Consider the following 24,629-nt stretch of genomic DNA (forward strand, 5'->3'; position numbering starts at 1 on the left):
CACAGCCAATAAAGTCAGTGTTACAGAGCTATATTTATTATGGAAAAACGCTCTCACATACTGAGTTTGTAATCACACACACATACACCAAGAATGCCCTCTATTGTCACCACCAGTTTAGAGCAGAGAAAAAGGTATCTTCAGGGCTCCATCTCCCCCACCCCGACAGAAACTTTGACCAACCAGCAAGAACTGGTAGAAACATCTTTCTCAAAGCTCTAGAAAACAAGACTCCAGTAAACGGCCAGAGCCAATTTTTTTTTTTAAAAAAAGGAGGGGGGTTGCTACTGAAAAACAGTAGGATTAAAAAAAAAGGGGGGGGGAGGGGGTAGGATCTTGTGGCACCCTTGTTGGCCCTTCCCCCAGCCCTCTCTGGCTCAGCTGGGAGACAACCTGTGCTCCCAATGTGGATCCCTGGTCTCGGTTCCAGAGGAAGCAGAGTAACCCTTGCGCATATGCTGGAAGCATGTCTGTCTAGCCAAGTCTGTCTGGTGGTTGCCTCAAAGAACTCTTCTTGTGTGTATAAAGTGGCTCGCAGAGCTCTCCTACAGAAATCTGTGGGAGAGCAGTTAAGTCATGCTTCTGGAGCAAGGGACAAACAGTCCAGTGTAGGACATACAGTGCAGTCCCTGGGACCATGAGGAAACTGTTTCCTAGGGAAGAGGGGACATTTGGAACCATGTAAACAGGAGAATTCCTAGGGGCACATATGCATGCCCAAGAAAAGATGCATGGACAGAAGGCATCAAGGAGGCTGCTAAGCTTTGGCTGGGAATTATTTTCTAAAATCACTGTTTGGATAAGCTCTGAAGGAGATCCTCCTACAGGTCAATCTGCAAGGACTGGGACGGTGTTTTATTTTTTTCCTTATCTTCTGACATTCAAGGAAAGTGCTATGATAAAACTAGCTGGATACAAGCTTAAGGAACAGACACTTTGGAGTCTAAATTCCATCAGTAACATACTAAAATATCAAAATGTCCAGGTTTTAACGAAAGATTACAAAACATAGAAAGAACCAGGAAGCAATGGCCCAGGCAAAAGAAAAGATAAAGCATTTTAAACCATCAGTGAGGAGGACCTGGTACACACTAAACAAAGACTTTTTAAAAATGACCCTAAATTTGCTCAAAAAGCTAAAGGAAATCAGGAAAATGATAGGTGAACACAAAGAAAATATTAACAGAGAGATGGAAATTATGAAAAGGAACCAAATAGAGCTCAAGGCCACAGTAACAGAAATTTTAAATTCCCCAGAGGGGTTCAACAGCAGGTTGGAGCTGGCAGGTTGAAATCATTCAGTCTGAGGAGCAGAAAGAAGAAAGAATAAAGAAAAGTGAACAGAGTCTGAGGAACCTGTGGGGCACCATCAAGCACACCAATATATGTGTTGTGGGAGTTCCAGAAGGAGAAGAAAGAGAGAAAGGGGCAGAGGGAATATTCAAAGAAATAATGGTTAAAAACTTCCCAAATTTAACAAAAGACATGAATATACACACTCAAGATGTTCAACTAACTCCAAACAGGATAAACCCAAATATAATCAACTCTCTTAATGTCAAATATAAAGAGAATTCTGAAAAATGCAAGAGAGAAGCAATGTGTCACATATAAGGGAACTTTGATAAGACTGTGCCAATTTCTCATCAGAAACCATGGTGGCAAGAAGAAGTGGGATGATACATTTATTTATGTAATTATTTTTTAACTTTATCAAAAAATTAAAAAACAAACAATAAAAAAATTTCGAACAAAACCAAAACAAAGGAATAAGAAAAAACAAATAACCTAAAATAACTACATTGCTTCCAACACGTTCCTACCATACCCCACGAAAAATTAACAAACCATAACCAAACAAAGGAATAAGAAAAACAAATAACCTAAAATAACTACCTTGCCGCTAACTTGTTCCTACCATAGGGATGACACATTTAAAGTGCTAAAAGCAAAAAACTGCCAACCAAGAATTCCATATCTGGCAAAACTATCTTTCAAAATTGAGGGAGAGATTAAGACATTCCCAGATAAACAAAAGCTGAGGTAATCTTTCACCACTAGATCAGTCCTATAGGAGATGCTAAAGAAGTTCTGCAAGTTGAAAGGAAAAGACACTAGACAATAGGTCAAAGCCACATGAAGTAAAAAGGATCTTCGGTAACAGTAACAACTGGGTGACTATAAATGCCAGTACTATTGTGTTTTTGGTTTGTAACTCCACTTTTTAATTCCTATGGGATCTGAAAGGCAAATGCATAAAATGTGGTTACAAATCAGTGGCTTTGGACTCATAACATGTAAACATTAGTGACAAGAACTACACAAAGGTGGGGAGACGGAGGGGTATAAGAAGAGTTTGTGTATTCTCTTGAAGCTCAGTTGATACCAAAGCAAACGAGATTGTTACAGATTTAGGGTGTTAAATTTAAGCCCTATGGTAACTACAAAGAAAGTAATGGAGAATATGCAAGCTCACAGAGACAGAAATTAGAGTACAGGTTGCCAGGGGTGGGGAGCAGGGAGAATGGAGAGTTGATGCATAGTGGGTGTAGGGTTTCTGTTTGGGGAGATGACCAAGTTTTAGTAACGGAAGGTGGGGAGGGCACCACACTATTATGAATGTGATTAATCCCACTGAATGGTGTGCTTGGGTGTGGCTGAGATGGGAAAGTTTATATGTTACCACACTTTAAAAAGAAAAAAGAGCAGCTAAAGAGACAATGACAGTTAAATGTAGTACATGATCCTGGATGGGATCTAGTAAGGGAGGAGGAAAGGTTCAAAGGGACATTATTGGGACAGATGAAAAATTGGAATATAGACTGTAGGCTTTCTATCAGTGTTAATTTCTTAAACTTAAGAAACTAAGTTTCACTTAAGTGAATATCCTTGTTCTTAGGAAATGTACATGGCAGTGTTAAGTGTTCAAGGAGCGTGATGTATACAACCTACATTCAAGTGTTCAGAAAATGAATTGACAGACCGATGACTGATAGAATGATACGGAAAATGTGGCAAAATGTTAAAATTGGTGAATCTAGGTATTTGGAGTGGGTGGGGGTATGCTGGAGTTCTCTATATGTGGTTTGTATTTTTTTTGTAACTGTCATGTAAGCTTGAAAGTATTTGAAAATAAAAAGTTTTTAAAAATGAAAAAAAAATCACAAAGAAGATAAAAATGTCCAAGTCAATAGCACTCCTGTATTGAATGCCTGCAAGAAATAATGTATATAATTTAAGAAGAAACTCTTTACAATGATAACCAAAAAAAAAGAATTATCTGTGAAAGGTTTGATTGGAAATGGATATGACAAAGGCAAACCAAAAGTAAGCTACATAGCACTGATGGATAGAAAAGACATAAAGAAAGGGCAAGATGTCATGTTCCTAATGGAAAAATCAAACATTATAAAGATGACCATTTTCCCATATTAAAACTTACATGTTTAATATAATTCCAAACCCAAATCTCAGAAGTGCCAAAAATATTCTGAAATATATCTGGTAAAACAAAATAACAGGTAAAACTACCACGGAATAATTTCAACAGTATCCTCAGGTTGCTGCTGGATAACTGAAATTGAAATCAAGCCCAAGAAGGTCTGCTGTGAGTGTGAAGGGGCAGCAAGTGGAGTGGAAATTGGTTCAAGTCCATGGCTCTAATAAATCTTGAAACTTATGGTGGCCTTCCAGGAGTGGCAGGGCTACGGAGTTACATTAACCAAAAACGCTGAGTGTAGCCCCATGCTTCCTGGAAACGGGTCTGGGGAATAAAGGGGGGGAAGAGAGTGGTAAGAGAGCAAGTATTGCTTTTAATTACTTTATATTTTACTTTAAAACCCAAAAGACCAAAAAGATATCAGTGAGAGAGCTTCCTTCCCACTCCTGTCACCCATCTGTCCAGTTCCTCCCCTTCTCCAAGCCCAAGTGTTACCACTGTTATTGGTATTATGTGTATCCTTCCAGAGTAATTGCTAATGAATATACAAGCAAATACAAATATATATTCTCCTTCCCTTTTTAAAAAACTGTTTTTAAAAATTTTCAGATAACTGCAGATTCACATGCCGTGGTAAGAAATAATACAGAGAAATTCTGTGTACCCTTTACAAGGTTTCCCTCAGTGATAACATCTTGCAAAACTATAGTACAATATCCAAAACAGAATACTGACATTGATGCAATCCACCGATCTTTTCAGCTTTCTCCAGTTTTCTTACATAATTGGTGTGTTTTTATATTTATTTCTATGTAATTTTATCGCATATGCAGATTTGTGCATCTACCACCCAGTGAAGACACAAAGCCATTCCATTACCACAAGGGTCCTTGTGTTGCCCTGTTACAACCATCTCCTTCTCCTCCTTCCCACCCTACACCTTCATCTGGGTTCCAACCCCCAGCAACCACTAATCTATTCTCTATTTCTATAATTTTGTCATCTCAAGGATGCTATGTAAATGGAATCATATGATAGGTAACCTCTGGGACGGATTTTTTTTTTAACATATTGTGCCTTCATTCCATATTGTCTTTTTTAAATCATTTTTTATTGTAGAATATAACATATATACATAAAAGTGATAACTGTCCAAGTGCAATTTAACAAGTAGAGAGCAAATTTCAAAGAATATTATAGGTTACAATTCCACAGTTTCAGATATTTCCCCAATATGAAATATAACATACAAAAAGGTACTATCTTTCAAAATATGATTTAACTAGTAGATATGTAGGAAATTTCCAAAGTTATGAGTTATAGTACCATAGTTTCAGACATTTCCTTATTGTAAAATCTAACACATATACAAAAAGGTACAGCCTTCAAATTACAATTTAACTAGCAGCTATATAACAAATTTCAAAGGATGTTATGGGCTACAGCTCCACCATTTCCATTTTCTCTTTCTAACTATTCTAATACTCTAACAACTAAAGAAAAGAAAATTATATAGAGATTCAGTATTCCTAATTCTTTGTTAAATTCCATCTTGTCTGTTGCTACCCCTTCCTCTAGTTCCATTACTTTCTCGATCTTCAGGGATGTCTAGGCAGTGACCACCCTAAACCTGTTCATGTTGAAAACGGGTGTCAACTTTATGAGAAAAGGGGACTTATCTAGTTGATGTTCTTGAAGAGGCTATTGCCTCTGGGTTTTGGAACTTAGCTGGCATAGGGGCACTCTGAAGGATTTACGTTTCTGATGAATAAACTTAGTAAGTGAAACTTTTATAGAGTATGTTATTCCTATTATTTATTATAGTCCATAGTACGCAATGTATAGATTTTTCCCATGTAACACCTTCTGTTGTCAACTCTCTGTGCTGGTGTCATACCTTAGAAGTATATCATGCAAGCACCTGTCTATATCATTCCTATTCACCTTCAATACAGCTCTGATACTTGTAATCCCATTAACAATCATCACCCCTACCCATTACCACACCTTTGAATTCACCATCATTAACATATCTGAACATATTAGACTATTTTTCCCCCTCACTGGCTACTGTCTATCAATAGGTCCCCAATATTCCTACATTATGAGACATTGATTTTACATTGTTCAGATGCCCACAGAAGTGGTAACATAAAAATATCTCTCCTTTTGCATCTGAGTTATTTCACTCAGAATTATATCTTCAAGGCTCATCCATGTTGCCATATGTTTCAAGACCTTGTTGCTTCTTACTGCTGCATAGTATTCCAACATATGTATATCCCACATTTTGTTTATCAGCTTGTCTGTCGAAGGACACTTGGATTGTTTCCATCTCTTGGTAATTGTGAACAATGCTGCTATGAACATCGGTGTACAAATGTCTGTTTGTGTCACTGCTTTCAAATCTGGGTATATACTGAGAAGTGGAGTTGCCAGATCATAGGGTAATTCAATATCTAGTGTTCTGAGGAACTGCCAAACTGTCTTCCAGAGTAGCTGTACCATTACACAGTCCCACCAGCAATGAATAAGAGTTCCAATTTCTCCACATCCTCTTCGGGACTGACTTTTTTCATTCAGCATAATTCCCTTGAAATCCACCCAAGTTTTTCACATGTTTCAGTAGTTAATCTGTTTTTATTGCTGAGTACTATTCCATGGTATGGATGTACCCCAGTTTGTTGAACCATTCATGCACTGAAGGACATCTGGGCTATTTCCTGTTTGGGGCTATTACAAATAAAGCTGCTATAAACACTCATCTTCAGGTTTTTATGTAAATATAAGTTTTCATTTCTCTAGGATAAATGCCCAAAAATGCAATTGCTAGATTGCATGATGATTGCATATTTAGTTTTATTTTAAAAACTGCCAAACTGTGTTCCAGAGTGGCTGTACTATTTTACATTCCCACCAACAATGTATGAGTGATCTAGCTTCTCCATATCCTTGCCACAAGTTGGTGTGTTACTATATTTTTAAACATTTTTATTGTGAAATATAACATATATACAGAAAAGTGATAACTTTCAAAGTCTGGTTTAACAAGTGGATATAAAAAAAAAAACAAGTGGATATAGGGAAAATTTCAAAGTATAGTATGGGTTGCAGTTCTACAATTTCAGTTATTTCCTTCTAGCTGTTCTAATACACTAGAGACTAAAAAAAAAAAACTGTATAAGGATTCAGTAGTCACAATCCTGTTAAACCCTCTCATTTCATCGTCTCAATCTTTCAATCTTCAGACTATATTTTATTTTAGCCATTCAGATAGATGTGTAGTGGTGTCTCATGGTTTTAATTAGCATTTCCTAATGGTTAATGAGGTTGAATGACCTTTGGTGTGAAATGTCTGTTCATGTCTTTTGCCCATTTTCTAAAGTTGTTGTTTGGGTTTTTACTGCTGAGTTTTTAGAGTTCTTTAAATATTCTAGATATTAGTACTTTGTTGTATATGTGGCTTGCAAATATTTTCTCCCAATCTGTGGCTTGTTTTTTCATCTTCTGAACAGGGTCTTTCACAGAGCAAATGTTTTTAATTTTGATATGGTCCAGTGTATCAAGTTTTTCTTTTATGGACCATGCTTTTGTTGTCAAGTCTGAGAACTCTTTGCCTAACCCTAAATCCTAAAGATTTTCTTCTGCTTTTTTTCTAAAAGTTTTGCAGTTTTACATTTAAGTCTGTGACCCATTTTGAGTTAATATTTTATAAGGTGTGAGGTTTTTCAATAGAGTCAAGTATTTTCTTTTCCATTGGAGGAAAATGTAAAACCTAATGCACATGCTGGTGAAATGGCCCACCCAAACATTGTCAGTAGCTCTGTTGGTACAAGCATTTAGGAAGTGACTTGGCTAACGTACAAAGGCTAGAAAGATGTTTACAATATTTGACCTCATATTCCCACTTCTAAGAATCCGTCCAAAAGAAAATTACATGCATAAAGCTGTGCTACTCATAATGGCAAGTAAACTTAATGCGCTACCGTAGTTAAAGAGGTTAATAAATCATGGTAACTAGAATCAGATAAAAATGTCATCAATAGCTAAGCAGCAGCGTGGAAACTCTTGTGATAATTTGGACACAACATTATATGTATATTATACTGCTAACTATACTAAAGTGGGTAATCTTTACAAAGATTGGTATAGAGTAAATAAAAAAGAATACTTGTGCCAAAGTAGAAATATGGATACTTTTATTCCATTTTCTAAACTTCCTTTTATGTTTTATTCTTTTAATACTTAAAAAAATTTTCCATTGCTTATATATATACTTTTTAAATTAAAACAGTGTTATTCCCACACCATACAATTCATCGAACATGTATGTACAATCAGCGGCTCTCAGTATAATCACAGAGTTGTGCTTTTCATCACCACAATCAATTTTAGAACATTTTTATTGCTCCAAAAAAAAAAAAAAGCACTTTGCTTCAGTGTGGTATCTTTGTTAGAGTTGATGGAAGAATATTAAACTATTACTATTAACTCTAGTCTGTAGTTTGCATTAGGTGTATTTTTTCCCAACATACCACCCTATTATTAACGCCTTGTAAAAGTGATGTACATTTGTTCTATTTAATGGAAGAACATTCTTATATTTGTACAATTAACCAGCTTCATTGTACACAACAGGGTTCACTGTTATGTAGTCACATATTTTATCCTCTAGCTTTCCTTCCAGTGACATACACAACCCTAAACTTCCCCATTCAACCACAATCACACCCATGATTCAGCACTGTTATTTACACTAATAATAATGTGCTATCACCTGTATTCATTTCCAAACATTTATAATCAAGCTTATTAAAAATTCTGCACAAATTAAGCATTAGCTTCCCATTCCCTACCCTCACCCTTTCTTCTGGTAACCTATATTCTAAATATTAACTCCATGAGTTTGCTTATTATATTTAATTCATATTAGAGAGATAATACAATATTTGTCCTTTTGGGCCTGGCTTATTTTACTGAGCATAATGTCCTCAAGGTTCATCCATGTTGTTGCATGCGTCATGACTACAGCTGAATAATATTCCATCGTATGCATACATCACATTCTGTTTATCCATTCATCGGTTGATAGACAGTTAAGTTGTTTCCATCTTTTGGCAATTGTGAATAATATGAACATCAGTGTCTGTTTTCATCCCTGTTTTCAGTTCTTCTGAGTATATACCCTAGTAGAGGGATTGCAGGATCATAGGCAGCGCTATACTTCCTGAGGAACCACCAAATGGTTTTCCATAATGGCTGTACCATTTTACATTCCTACCAGCAGTGAATAATTGCTCCTTTTTCTCCACATCCTCTTCAACATTTGTGGTTTTCTGCTTGTTTAATAGTGACCATTCTAGTAGGAGTGACATGATATATCACTGTAGTTTTAATTTGCATTTCCCTAATAGCTAGTGAAGTTGAGAATCTTTTCAAGTGCTTTTTAGCCATTTGTATTTCCTCTTTGGAACAATGTCTATGCAAGTCTTTTGGCCATTTTTAATTGAGCTATTTGTCTTTTTATTGCTGAATTATAGGATTTCTTTATATATTCTGGATATCAAGCCCTTTTTGGACATGTGTTTTCCAAATATTTTCTCCCATTGAGAAAGGCTGCCTTTTTACCTTTTCAACAAAGTTCCTGGAATCACAAGAGTTCTCAGTTTTGAGGAGGTCCCATTAATCTATTTTTTCTTTCATTGTTTGTGCTTTGGGTATAAAGTATAAGAAAGTACCACCTACCACAAGATCTTGAAGATGCTTCCCTACATTTTCTTATAAGAGTTTTATGATCCTGGCTCTTATATTTAGGTCTTTGATTTGAGTTAATTTTTGAATAAAGTGTGAGACAGGGGACCTCTTTCATTCTTTTGCATATGGATATCTGGTTCTCCCAGCACCATTTGTTGAAGAGACTATTCTGTCCCAGTTGAGTGGACTTGGCAGCCTCATCAACAAGCCAGAAACAGCTTGTTGAGTGGCAATTTCTGCATTTGCCGTGGTCAGCAAAGCTACTGTGGTTTCTAAGCCAGAGGAGTGTCTGCAAAGAAAATGGAGAATTTCCCTGAAGCCTATATCCTGCCTTGATTGTCTTTTCTTCAAGTATTATAATTCAGGATGTGTGCACAGCCAATGGAAGAAGACTCAATACTTATCATCCCTACTCCAGATGAAGAGGGAAAAATTCTGAGTGAAGTTATAGAAGGATCCTGATGGCAAAGAACGATCAAGTATCCCCTCGGAACCATCTTCCTGACCCAGAGGTTTTCCAACAGCAATTCAGACAGTTTGGATACCAGGATTCACTGGAGCCCTGTGAAGCTGTGAGCCAGTTCCAAGAACTTGGCCACCGGTGACTCAGGCCAGAGACTCACACAAAAGAAAAAATCTTGGAGCTGGTAGTGCTGGAGCAGTTTGTTGCCATCCAACCCAAAGAGTTACAGACTAAGGTTTGAAATGATCCAGAGAATGAAGAGGAGTCAGTGACTGTACTGGAGGATTTGGAGAGTGAGCCTGATTACCTGGGACAGCAGGTTTCTCTTAATCAACAAAAACGGAAAGTGTGATAGAGGAGATAGTATCTCAAGAAGAAGCTCAGGGATTACCTAATTCTGAGCTTGATGCTGTTAACAACCGGGTTAAGTGGGCATCCTGGGAGCTCCTTTCCCTTGGGAACTGTGATGATGCTAGGCCTTCCTCAAATTTTAAAATACAAAGAAGTCATTTTCCCCAAGGGTGGATTTGAAAGAGAGAGGAATCCCTCTTGAAAAAAACAACATATATGTGATAAATGGGGAAAACACTTCAGTCACGGCTCAGTCCTTCATCAAAGAATCCACAGCAGGGAGAAACGCTATGGATGTGTTGAGTGTGGGAAAGCATTCAGCAGAAGTTCCATTTTTGCACAACAACAGAGAGTTCATACTGGAGGTGAATCTTATAAATGTCTTTTTTTTTTTTTTTTTTTTTATTTTTTTATATATTTTTTTATAAATGTCTTGAATGTGGGAAAGCCTGTAGCCAGAATTCTGGGCTTATCAATCATCACAGAATCCATACTCAGAAGAAACTTTACAAATGTGTTCAGTGTGGGAAATCCTGTAGTCAAAGCTCAAGTCTTTTTAGACATCAGAGAAGACACATGGCAGAAAAACTTCTAAAGGTTGTGAAAGTTTAAGAAATTTTTCTAAAAATTCAGCACTCAGGTCTTTTTCTTCAGAAATGAAAACAAACTTAAAACATGTCTTGATACATAGTAGTTTTGTTTCCATATTGACTGTCATAAAATCCACTGGGAAATGTAGAAAATCTTCACTCACCATTATTATTTTATCTTGAGAGAAGTTGTGTCATACTTGCCTAGAAACTGAAATTTTAAACTAAATTCAGGTGTTAATGCCTAAATATTTCATGTGATTTTATATTCTCTATTATTTTTCCAAATAATGAACTACTGGATTCTGTCCCTTTCTTAAAGTTTCCTTTTTAGACAAATACATTATTTCTGTGTTGATCATTGAAATGTTCTTTGCAAATATATATTCCCTTCTACATTTAAAAGGTAACATGGGAATTATAAAATCTGAAAACTAAAACTATCTTTTCAAAATTGATCCTTCTGTCTCCTTTTACATAATGTGAATGTGCATTTCAGAAAATAGGAGATAAAAAATGGCTAACAGCCTCAAAGTAGAAGGAACTTTAAGATCTCAGGTAAGAAGTGATGGTGATAAAACATCAAAAATCAATGTGACACCTAGATTGGAAAAGATAATATAAATACATTGATCTAAGAACTTAAGCATATCAAGAATTTATCTAAATGCAGTTATTGGTCTGCAGGAAAACTCAAACAGCTCATACTACATGTAATTTGAAGTCATCCTGCTAATGAAAACTAGAAAGTGGAGTCTAAACAATAACCAATTGTAAAACTATGAAGGTAGAAATTACATCATTAGAGAAGAATTTGTAGTGAACAACAGTGTTAAATGGCAAATGTAAACATAAGGGTAATGATCTGTCTTGGCTTCTAGAAAAACTTAAGAGACTTGAAGATGTAATTCATTATTATTTTGCCTTCATCTTTGTTACGGACAGAGAATTCTCTTCTAGGTGGGCAACAAGTATCAGGTTTGCTTGCTATTTTTTTAATGCAATTTTATTGAGATATATTCACAAAACATACAATCCTTCTAAGTGTACACTCAGTTGTTCATAGTTGTGCATTGATCATCACAATCAATCTTTGAACATCTTCATTACTCCAAGAAATAAAATAAAAATTAGAAAAAAAAAGAACATCAAGCATTCCATTTCCCTTCCTCCCCCCATCATATTTTTACTTTTTTTCCCCATGCAGTCATTGTTTTTTTAAACTTTCTCAAAAATTTAAACAACAAATAATAATAAAGTTTCAAACAAAGCCAAAACAAAGGAATAAGAAAAAACAAATAACCTAATTAACTACATTGCTTCCAACATGTTCCTACCCTACCCCAAGAAAATAAACAGACCATAACCCAACAAAGGAGTAAGAAAAACAAATAACCTAAAATAACTACATTTCTGAGAACTTGTTCCTACCATACCCCCCAGAAATGAACAAACCATAGTCATTCCTGAGCATTCCCAGAACATTACGTTTACCCTCCATAACATCTGTTTTTATTAGATTATTGTTCCCCCTTCACTATTTGCTGTCTATTGCTAGGTCCCTGACACTCTACAATATGAACCGTTTATTTTACATTTTTCACAGTGTTCCCATTAGTGGTATTATACAGTATTTCTCTTTTTGTGCCTGGCTTATTTCACTCAGCATTATGTCTTCAAGGTTAATTTACGTTGTCATATGTTTCACGACATCATACGTTCTTACTGCCGCATAGTATTCCATCGTGTGTATATAAAACATTTTATTTCTCCACTCATCTGTTGAAGGACATTTGGGTTGTTTCCATCTCTTGGCAATTGTGAATAATGCTGCTATGAACATTGGCGTGCAGATTATCTGTTCACGTCATTGCTTTCAGATCTTCTGGGTATACACCGAGAAGTGCAATTGCTAGATCGAAGGGTAATGCTATATCTAATTTTCTAAGGAACTGCCAGACTATCTTCCACAGTGGCTGAACCATTATAGTCCCACCAACAACGAATAAGAGTTCCAATTTCTCCACATCCTCTCCAGTATTTGTAGTTTCCTGTTTGTTTAATGGCAGCCATTCTAATTGGTGTGAGATGGTATCTCACTGTGGTCTTTTTTTGTTTGTCTGTTTTTGTTTTTTTTAATAATTCAATTTTATTGAGATATATTCACATACCATACAGTCATACAAAGTGTATGATCAATCATTCACAGTACTATCATATAGTTGTGCATTCAGCACCAAAATTAATTTTTGAACATTTTCATTACCACACACACAAAAGTAATAAGAATAAAAATTAAAGTGAAAAAGAACAATTAAAGTAAAAAAAGATCACTGGGTGCTTATTTTGCCCCTGTTTTTCTACTCATCCATCCATACACTGGACAAAGGGGAGTGTAATCCACATGGGTTTACCAATCACATTATCAACCCTCATAAGCTACATTTTTTTACAATCAACTTCAAGATTCAAGGGTTCTGGATTGTAGTTTGATAGTTTCAGGTATTTACTGCTAGTTATTCCAATTCATTAGAACCTAAAAAGTGTTGTATATATTCTGCATAAGAGTGGCCACCAGAGTGACCTCTCAGCTCCTTTTGGAAACTCTCAGCCACTGAAACTTACTTCATTTCATTTCGCATCCCCCTTTAGGTCAAGATGTTCTCCATCCCACGATGCCGGGTCCACATTCCTCCCCAGGAGTCATATTCCACATTGCCGTGGATATTTACACCCCTGGGTGTCAGATCCCACTAGTGGGAAAGGCAGTGATTTCATCTGCCAAGTTGGCTTAGCTAGAGAGCGAGGGCCACATCTGAGCAACAAAGAGGCATTCAGGAGGAGACACTTAAGCGCAATTATAAGGAGGCGTAGCCTCTCCTTTGCAGTAACAGTCTTCCCAAGGGCAAGTCCTGTGATTAAGGGCTCAGCCCATCAAACCATCAGTCCCCAATGTCTGTGAGCACATCAGCAACCATCAAGGTGGGGAAGCCCAACACCCCATGCATTCTCCCCCAGCAATGTTCACATTAGTGGTAGCATATAATATTTCTCCTTTTTTGCCTGGCTTATTTCGCTCAGTATTATGTCTTCAAGGTTCATCCAAGTTGTCATATGTCTCACGACATTGTTCCTTCTTACTGCTGCATAGTATTCCATTGTGTGCATATACCACATTTTATTTATCCATTCATCTGTTGAGGGACATTTGGGTTGTTTCCTCTTGGCAATTGTGAATAATGCTGCTACAAACATTGGCATGCAGATATTTGTTCATGTCATTGCTTTCAGGTCTTCTGGGTATATACCAAGAAGTACAATTGCTGTATCACATTTTATTTATATCTAATTTTCTAAGGAACTGCCAGACTGTCTTCCAGACTGGCTGAACCATTATACAGTCCCACCAACAACGAATAAGAGTTCCAATTTCTCCACATTCTCTCCAGCATTTGTAGTTTCCTGTTTGTTTAATGGCAGCCATTCTAATTGGTGTGAGATGGTATCTTGTTGTGGTCTTAATTTCCATCTTTCTAATCACTAGCGAAGCTGAACATGGTATCTCGTTGTGGTCTTAATTTCCATCTTTCTAATCACTAGTGAAGCTGAACATTTTTTCATGTGTTCTCTTCATATCTTTTGCCCATTTTACAATTGGGCTGTCTATACTATTGTCATTGAGTTGTAGGATTTCTTTATATATGCAAGATATCAGTCCTTTGTCAGATAAATGGTTTCCAAAAATTTTTTCCCATTGAGTTGGCTGCCTCTTCATCTTTTTGACAAATTCCTTTGAGGTACAAAAACTTCTAAGCTTGAGGAGTTCCCATTTATCTATTTTTTTCCTATGTTGCTTGTGCTTTGGGTATAAGGTCTAGGAAGTGACCTCCTAAGACAAGGTCTTGAAAATGTCTCCCTACATTATCTTCTAGGAGTTTTATAGTACTGTCTTTTATATTGAGGTCTTTGATCCACTTTGAGTTAATTTTTGTGTAGGGTGTGTTGTAGGGGTCCTCTTTCATTCTTTTGGATATGGATATCCAACTCTCCCAGCCCCATTTGTTGAAAAGACTGTTATGTCCCATTTCAGTGGCTTTGGGGGCCTTATCAAAGATCAGTTGGCTGTAGATCTGGAGGTCTATCTCTGAGTTCTCAATTCTATTCCCTTGATTGATATATCTATCTTTGTGCCAGTACCATGCTGTTTTGACTACTATGGCTTTACAGTAAGCTTCAAAGTCAGGGAGTGTAAGTCCTCCTACTTTGTTTTTCTTTTTTAGAGAGTTTTTAGCAATTTGAGGCACCTTCCCTTTCCAAATAAATTTGATAACTAGCTTTTCCAAGTCTGCAAAGGAGGTTATTCGAATTTTGATTGGAATTGCATTGAATCTGTAGATGACTTAGGGTAGAATTGACATCTTAATGACATTTAACCTTCCTATCCATGAATATGGAATATTTTTCCATCTTTTAAGGTCCCTTTCTATTTCTTTTAGTTGAGTTATGTAGTTTTCTTTGTGTAGGTCTTTTACATCTTTGGCTGAGTTTATTCCTAGGTACTTGATTTTTTTTTAGTTGCTATTGAAAATGTATCTTTTTCTTGAGTTTCTCTTCAGTTCTTTCATTTCTAACGTATAGAAACATTACTGACTTATGTGCATTAATCTTGTATCCCGCTACTTTGCTAAATTTGTTTATTAGCTCCAGTAGTTGTATTGTCAATTTCTCAGGGTTTTCCAGATATAAGATCATACCATCTGCAAACAATGACAGTTTTACTTCTTCCTTTACAATTTGGATGCCTTTTATTTCTCTGTCTTGCTGGATTGCCCTGGCTAGCACTTCTAGCATAATGTTGAATAACAGTGGTGATTCTGGGCATCCTTGTCTCATTTCTGATCTTAGAGGGAAGGCTTTCAGTCTCTCACCATTGAGTACTATGCTGGCTGTGGGTTCTTCATATATGCTCTTTATCACATTGAGGAAGTTTCCTTCAATTCCTACCTTTTGAAGTGTTTTTATCAAAAAGCGATATTGGATTTTGTTGAATGCTTTTTCAGCATCTATTGAAATGATCATTTGATTTTTCTCTTTTGATTTGTTAATGTGTAGTATTACATTGATTGATTCTCTTATGTTGAACCATACTTGCATGCCTGGAATGGACCCCACTTGGTCATGGTGTATGATTTTTTTAATGTGTCTTTGGATTTGATTTGCAGGTATTTTGTTGACAATTTTTGCATGTATATTCATGAGGGAGATTGGCCTGTAGTTTTCCATTTTTGTGGCATCTTTGCCTGGTTTTGGTGTTAGATTGATGTTAGCTTCATAAAATGTGTTAGGTAGTGTTCCATTTTCTTCAATGTTTGGAAAGAGTTTAAGTAAAATTGGTGTTAGTTCTTTTTGGAAAGTTTGGTAGAATTCCCCCGTGAAGACATCTGGCCCTGGTCATTTATTTCTGGGAAGGTTTTTGATGACTGATTGGATCTCTTTGCTTGTGATTGGTTGGTTGAGGTCTTCTATTTCTTCTCTGGTCAGTCTAGGTTGTTCATATGTTTCTATGAAATTGTCCATTTCCTCTATATTATCTAGTTTGTTAGCATACAGTTGTTTATAGTATCCTCATAACTTTTCTAATTTCTTCAGGATCCATAGTAATGTCACCTTTCTCATTCATTGTTTTGTTTATTTGGGTCTTCTCTCTTTTTTATTTTGTCAGTCTAGCTAGGGGCTTGTCAATCTTGTTGATCTTCTCAAAGAATCAATTCTTGGTGTTGTTTACTCTATTGTTTTTTGTTCTCTGTCATTTATTTCTGCTTTAATCTTTGCTATTTCTTTTCTTCTACTTGGTTTAGGATTAGTTTGCTGTTCATTTTCTAGCTTCTTCAGTTGCTTCATTAGTTCTGTGATTTTAGCTCTTTCTTCCTTTTTGATGTATGTGTTTAGTGCTATCAACTTCCCCCTCAGTACCATTTTTGCTGCATCCCATAGGTTTTGATATGTTGTGGGTTCATTTTCATTTGCCTCTATATATTTAGCAATTTCTCTTGCTATTTCTTATTTAACCCACTGATTGTTTAGTAGTGTGTTGTTTAACCTTCAGGTATTTGTGAATTTTCTAAGTCTCTGATGGTTATTGACTTCTAATTGTATTCCATTGTGCTCAGAGAATGTGCTTTGAATAATTTCAATTTTTTTTAAAGTTATTGAGGCTTGTTTTATGTCCCAGCATGTGGTCTATTCTGAAGAAAGTTCCATGAGCACTAGAGAAGAAGGTGTATCCTGGTGATTTGGGATATAATGTTCTGTATGTGTCTGTTAAATCCAATTCATTTATCAGATTGTTTAGGTTTTCAATTTCCTTATTGGTCTTCTGTCTGGTTGATCTATTTACAGGAGAGAGTGATGAGTTGAAGTCTCCCACAATTATTGTGGAAACATCAATTGCTTCCTTTAGTTTTGCCAATGTTTGTCCCATGTTTTTTGTGGCACCATGATTGGGTGCATAAACATTTATGATTGTTATTCTTGTTGAATTTTATTAGTATGTAGTGGCCTTCTTTGTCTCTCATAACATCCTTGCATTTAAAGTCTATTTTATCTGAGATTAATATTGCTACTCCTGCTTTCTTTTGGCTGTAGCTTGCATGAAATATTTTTTCCCATCCTTTCACTTTCAATTTCTTTGTGTCCCTGTGTCTAAGATGAGTCTCTTGTATGCAACATATTGATGGTTTGTATTTTTTGATCCATTCTGCCAATCTATATCTTTTAATTGGGGAGTTTAGTCCATTTACATTCAACACTATACTGTGAGGGCATTTCTTGAATCAGCCATCCTATCCTTTGGTTTATGTTTGTCAGATATATTTTTCCCTCTCTCTCTTATTGTCCTTTAATGAAACAATAGTGAATCTCTTTAGTACTGAATCTTTCCCCATATCTCTCTGTCCTTTCTTTGTTTCTCTGTTGGTAGGGCTTCCTTTAGTATCTGAAGTAGGGCAGGTCTTTTATTAGCAAAACCTCTCAGCATTTGTTTGTGAAAAATTTAAGCTCTCCCTCAAATTTGAGGAGAGCTTTGCTGGATAAAGAATTCTCAGTTGGCAATTTTTCTTTCTCAGAATTTTAAATATGTTGTGCCACTGCCTTCTCACCTCCATGGTGGCCACTGAGTAGTCACTACTTAGTCTTGTGTTGTTTCCTTTGTATGTGGTGAATTGCTTTTCTCTTGCTGCTTTCAGAACTTGTTCCTTCTCTTCAGTATTTGACAGTCTGATCAGAATATGTCTTGGAGTGAGTTTATTTGGATTTATTCTACTTGGAGTTCACTGGGTATTTATGCTTTGTGTATTTATGTTGTTTAGAAGGTTTGGGAAGTTTTCCTCAACAATTTCTTTGAATACTCTTTCTAGACCTTTACCCTTCTCTTCCCTTTCTGGGACACCAATGAGTTTTGTATTTGGACGTTTTATTTTATCTATCATATCCCTGAGGTCCATTTCAATTTTTTTTTATTTTTTCCCCATTCTTTGTTTTGTTCTTTCATTTTCCATTTTGTCATCCTCCTGGTAACTGATTCATTGTGTAGCTTCCTCTAGTCTTGTACTATGAGTATCCAGAATTTTTAATTTGGTCAACAGTTTCTTTTCTTTCCATAAGATCATCTATTTTTTATTTACTCTTGCAATTTCTTCTTTATGTTCTTCTAGGGTCTTCTTCATGTCTTTTATATCCTTGCCATGCTCTTGTTGTTTGTCTTTAGTTCTTTGATTAATTGCTCCAAGTACTGCATCTCCTCTGATCTTTTGATTTGGGTGTTTGGGTTTGGGTTATCCATATCATCTGGTTTTTGCATATGCTTTAAAATTTTCTGTTGTTTTTGGCCTCCTGGCATTTGCTTAACTTCATAGGGTTCTTTTAGGATGTGTAGGCTAATTCAAAGTCTAATCTCTAATTTGTCAGATCTACAGCTTGATGGCTTACACTTTCTCTAACAAACCAGCAGGTGGCATCCATGAGCCACCTAGTCCCTTCAAGCCAGTTCTCCCCAACTTTGTCTTTGTGGTGTGTTGGGGTCTGATTCTTGTGGGGGTCCAATTGGTGCACCAAGTTTGGGTATGATTTTGGTGCTGTCTGCCCTGAATGTGGGGCATGAATCTGAGTGGTTAGGAAGGGATGGCAGCTTTAATAATCAAATCTCCCAGGTATTCCTGGAGATTTGAGGCTGTTGCAACAGTCTAAACCTTCAGTTCAGTCTCACCACAGATTGTCTCTGCTGCTGACCCACAAGTCCTTGGTATTGGCATATGGTCCCTGGGATTTCCAAGTGGGTCCCTTTTCCATTCCATGCCCTCCCAGGGCCTCTGCTGAGGGAAGGTTGTGCTACATCACAGGGTATGCCATCCCTCAAGGGAAGTTCTGGGCTGCTGGGCCGTGTGTGGGCATTCCCAGCCTGCTGAATGGATGGCTGTATGGGGCGTGTTAATTTCCCCCTTTTTGCACAGCTCCGCCTTCCTAGCTCTGGGACAATTAGCTGTGGGTGTGTGAAAGGTTACTGTCCACACCTGATACTGTGGCATGTGCATGTGATGCTGGAAACACTTCCTGTGCCACTGGGTTTTTTGGTGTGGCTCCGGGCTGTGGCGCCGGCTCCAGAAAGGAGCATTCTCAGCCCACCTGGAAGATGGCTGTAAGATGCGTGGTTATTTTCCCCTTTTGGCTAACCTCTGCCTGCCTTGCTCCGAGCCAATTCGCAGGGGGTGCATGAAAGGCTATTGTCCATGCCACATATTGAGGCGTACCCACAGCCCATTCCTGCCACACTTCACTGTGCGGTTCTCGCTGCCGTATCCACAGCCATTTGTGGGTTTTTTAAAAAAGAACTAATCCAACTCCAAATGCCAACCCATGGTTTCCCCACACCGCAGCATGGCTGCCAGATATTCAGCAGGATTACTCACTAATTTCTGAATGCAGACTCCCGGTTTCAGCAAATGCACAGTCCCTGTGGATTTAGCAAAACTTGTCCAGCTGGTACATTGTTGGAACTGGTGTGCTAGGTCACTTTCTGGCTTTTATCTAGTATTTTTCATGGAGGTGTTTTTTTTGCCCTGCCTCTTGTAACCGCCATCTTCTGGAAGTCCCTCTCATTGTGGTATTAATTTGCATCTTTCTAATTGCTAGTGAAGCTGAACATTTTTTCATGTGTATCTTGGCCATTTGTATTTCCCCTTCAGAGAACTGTCTCTTCATATCTTTTGCCCATTATACAATTGGGTTGTCTGTACTATTGTCATTAAGTTGTAGGATTTCTTTATAGCTGTAGGAGATCAGTCTTTTGTCAGATAAATGGTTTCCAAATTTTTTTTCCCATTGAGTTGGCTGCCTCTTCATCTTTTTGACAAATTCTTTTGAGATACAGAAACTTCTAAGCTTGAGGATTTCCCATTTATCTATTTTTTCCTTTGTTCCTTGTGCTTTGGGTATAAGGTCTAGGAAGTGATCTCCTAATACAAGGTTTTGAAGATGTCTCCCTACATTATCTTCTAGGAGTATTATGGTACTGTCTTTCATTTTGAGGTCTCTGATCCACTTTGAGTTAATTTTTGTGTAGGGTGTGAGGTAGTAGTCCTCTTTCATTCTTTTGGACATGGATATCCAACATCTCCCAGCCCCATTTGTTGAAAAGACTGTTAATGACTCAGTTCAGTGGCTTTGGGGGCAATAGATCTGGGAGTCTATCTCTGAATTCTCAATTTGATTCCCTTGATTGATATCTCTATCTTTGTGCGAGTACCATGCTGCTTTGACTACTGTGGCTTTATAATAAGCTTCAAAGTCAGGGAGTGTAAGTCCTCCCACTTTGTTTTTCTTTATAAAAGTGTTTTTAGAAATTTGAGGCATCTTCCATTTCCAAATAAATTTGATAACTAGCTATTCCAAGACTGCAAAGTAGGTTGTTGGAATTCTGATTGGGATTGCACTGAATGTGTAGACGAGTTTAGGTAGACTCGACATCTTAATTACATTTAGCCTTCCTATCCATGAACATGGAATATTTTTCCAACTTTTAAGGTCCCTTTCTATTTCTTTTAGTTGAGTTATGTAGTTTTCTTTGTGTAGGTCTTTTACATCTTTGGTTGAGTTTATTCCTAGGTACTTGATTTTTTTACTTGCTATTGAAAATGGTATCTTTTTCTTGAGTTTCTCTTCACTTCTTTCATTTCTAACATACAGAAACATTACTGACTTATGTGCATTAATCTTGTATCCCTCTACTTTGCTGAATTTGTTTATTAGCTCCAGTAGTGCTATCATTGACTTCTCAGGGTTTTCCAGATATAAGATCATATCATCTGCAAATAATGACAGTTTTACTTCTTCCTTTACAATTTGGATGCCTTTTATTTCTTTGTCTTGCTGGATTGCCCTGGCTAGCACTTCTAGCACAATGTTGAATAATAGTGGTGACAGCGGGCATCCTTGTCTCATTTCTGATCTTAGAGGGAAGGCTTTCAGTCTCTCACCATTGAGTACTATGCTGGCTGTGGGTTTTTCATATATACTCTTTATCACGTTGAGGAAGTTTCCTTCAATTCCTACCTTTTGAAGTATTTTTATCAAAAATGGATGTTGGATTTTGTCAAATGCTTTTTCAGCATCTATTGAGATGATCATTTGATTTTTTCTCTTTTGATTTGTTAATGTGTTGTATTACATTGATTTTCTCGTGTTGAACCATCCTTGCATGCCTGGAATGAACCCCACTTGGTCATCGTGTATGATTTTTTAATATGTCTTTGGATTCGATTTGCAAGTATTTTGTTGAGAATTTTTGTATCTATATTCATGAGGGAGATTGGCCTGTAGTTTCCTTTTTTTGTGGCATCTTTGCCTGGTTTTGGTGTTAGATTGATGTTAGCTTCATAAAATGTGTTAGGTAGTGTTCCATTTTCTTCAATGTTTGGAAAGAGTTTAAGTAAGATTGGCGTCAGTTCTTTTTTGGAAGTTTGGTAGAATTCCCCCGTGAAGCCATCTGGTCATTTATATGTGGGAAGTTTATTTATGACTGATTGGCTCTCTTTACTTGCCATTGATTGGTTGAGGTCTTCTATTTCTTCTCTGGTTAGTCTAGGCTGTTCATGTGTTTCCAGGAAATTGTCCATTTCTTCTACATTATCCAGTTTGTTGGCATACATTTGTTCATAGTGTCCTCTTATAACTTTTTAAATTTCTTCAGGATCCACAGTAATGTCACCTTTCTCATTCATTATTTTGTTTATTTGGGTCTTCTCTCTTTTTGATTTTGTCAGTCTAGCCAGAGGCTTGGTCAATCTTGTTGATCCTCTCAAAGAACTAACTTTTGGTTTTATTTATTCTCTCTATTGTTTCTTTGTTCTCTATGTCATTTATTTCTCCTTTAATCCTTGTTATTTCTTTTCTACTTTTTGGTTTACGATTATTTTGCTGTTCTTTTTCTAGCTTCTTCAGTTGTTCCATTAGTTCTTTGATTTTAATTCTTTCTTCCTTTTTAATATATGCATTTACAGCTATAAATTTTTCCCCCAATACCATATTTCCTGCATCCTGCAAGTCTTGATATGTTGAATTCTCATTTTCATTCGTCTCTGTAAATTTAGGAATTTCTCTTGCTATTCCTTCTTTAACCCACTGATGTTCAACAGTGTGTTTTTTAACCTCCAGATATTTGTGAATTTTCTAAGTGTCTGATTATTGACTTCTAATTGTTTTCCATTGTGATCAGAAAATGTGCTTTGAATAATTTCAATCTTTTAAAATTTATGGCAGCTTGTTTTATGGCCCAGCATATGATCTACTCTGGAGAAACTTCCATGAGCACTAGAGAAGAATGTGTATCCTAGTGATTTGGGAGGTAATGTTCTATATATGTCTGTTAATTCAAATTCATTTATCAGATTGTTTAGGTTTTCAGTTTCCTTATTGGTCTTCTGTATGGTTGATCTATCTATAGGACAGAGTGATATATTGAATTCTCCCAAAATTATTTTGGAAAGATCTATTGCTTCCTTCAGTCTCACGTATTTTGGGGCACCTTGATATTGGGTGCATGGGCATTTATGATTGTTAATTCTTCTTGTTGAATTGTCCCTTTTATTAGTATATAGTGACCTTCTTTGTCTCTTATAACATCCTTGCATTTAAAGTGTATTTTATCTGAGATTAATATTGCTATTCCTGCTTTCTTTTGGCTGCTGCTTGCATGGAATATTTTTTTCCATCCTTTCACTTTCAATTTCTTTGTGTCTCTGGGTCTAAGATGAGTCTCTTGTAAGCAACATATTGATGGTTCATAGTTTTTAATCCATTCTGCCAATCTATATCTTTTAATTGGGGAGTTTAATCCATTTACATTTGATGTTATTACTGTAAAGGCATTTCTTTTTTTTTTTTAGGTCCACTTTTTTTAAATTCAATTTTATTGAGATATATTCACATACCATACAGTCATACAAAGCATACAATCAGTTGTTCACAGTACCATTATATAGTTGGGCATTCATCACCAAAATTAATTTTTGAACATTTTCATTACCACACACACAAAAATAATAAGAATAAAAATTAAAGTGTAAAAGAACAATTAAAGTAAAAAAGAACACCAGGAGCCTTTTCTTTCCTTTTTTTTTTTTTTTTTTTTTTTTTGCCCCCATTTTTCTACTCATCCATCCATACACTGGACAAAGGGGAATGTGAACTATATGGCTTTCCCAATTACATTGTCACCCTTCATAAGCTACATTTTTATACAATTGTCTTCAAGATTCAAGGGTTCTGGGTTGTAGTTTGATAGTTTCAGGTATTTACTGCTAGCTATACCAATTCATTAGAACCTAAAAAGGGTTGTCTATATTGTGCATAAGAGTGTCCACCAGAGTGACCTCTCGGCTCCTTTTGGAATCTCTCAGCCACTGAAACTTATTTCATTTCATTTCACATCCCCCTTTTGGTCAAGAAGATGTTCTCCATCCCATGACGCCAGGTCTAGATTCCTCCCTGGGAGTCATATTCCATGTTTCCAGGGAGATTTACACCCCTGGGTGTCAGATCCCATGTAGGGGGCAGGGCAGTGATTTCACCTGCCAAGTTGGCTTAGCTAGAGAGAGAGGGCCACATCTGAGCAACAAAGAGGCATTCAGGAGGAGACACTTATGCATGATTATAAGGAGGCCTAGCCTCTGCTTTGCAGTACCAGTCTTCCCAAGGGCAGGTCCTGTGATTGAGGGCTTAGCCCATCAACCCTCCAGTCCCCAATGTCTGTGAGTACATCAGCAACCATCAAAGTGGGAAGCCCAGCACCCCTGTATTCTCCCGCAGCTCCTCAGTGGGGGCTCTGCATATTTTTTTCATTTTTTTAAATAACTGTTAACTATATAAAAAAATTTTTTTAAAAACATACAATTAAAAAAAAAACATTTCAAACAAACCAAAACAAGGGAATAAGAAAAAGACAACCAACCTAAATTAACTACTTTACTTCCAACATGTGCCTAATCCACCCCAAGAAAATAACCTAATATAGTAACATTTCTGTGAATTTGTTCCTACTATACCCACCAGAAACTAAGAAACCATAGTCATTCCTGGGCATTCCCAGAATGTTAAATTTACCCACGATAGCTTGTCTGTTCTTACCGGATTATCGTTCCCCTTCATTAATTGCTTCCTATTGCTAGGCCCCCTACATTTTACATTATAAACCATTTATTTTATATTTTTCAATGTTCACATTAGCAGTAGCATATAATATTTCTCTTTTTGTGCCTGACTTATTTCGCTCAGCATTATGTCTTCAAGGTTCATCCAGGTTGTCATATGTTTTCACATCATTCCTTCTTACTGCTGCATAGCATTCCATCATGTGTATATACCACCTTTTGTTTATCCACTCATCTGTTGAAGGACATTTCGATTGTTTCCATCTCTTGGCAATCGTGAATAATGCTGCTATGAACATCAGTGCGCAAATGTCTGTCTGTGTCACTGCTTT

General features: G+C 36.7%; 1 protein-coding gene and 1 pseudogene across 13 annotated transcripts in view; one reads left to right on the forward strand and one right to left on the reverse strand.

Moving 5' to 3' along the window:
* The window catches only part of ANKDD1A (ankyrin repeat and death domain containing 1A), a 201,044-nt gene that overhangs the window by 58,555 nt on the left and 117,860 nt on the right, over positions 1 to 24,629 (reverse strand). The window lies entirely within an intron of this gene.
* Positions 9,411 to 10,795, forward strand: LOC119531896 (annotated as a pseudogene).

This window comes from Choloepus didactylus, chromosome 4, assembly GCF_015220235.1.
Source record: "Choloepus didactylus isolate mChoDid1 chromosome 4, mChoDid1.pri, whole genome shotgun sequence".
NCBI lineage: Eukaryota > Metazoa > Chordata > Mammalia > Pilosa > Megalonychidae > Choloepus > Choloepus didactylus.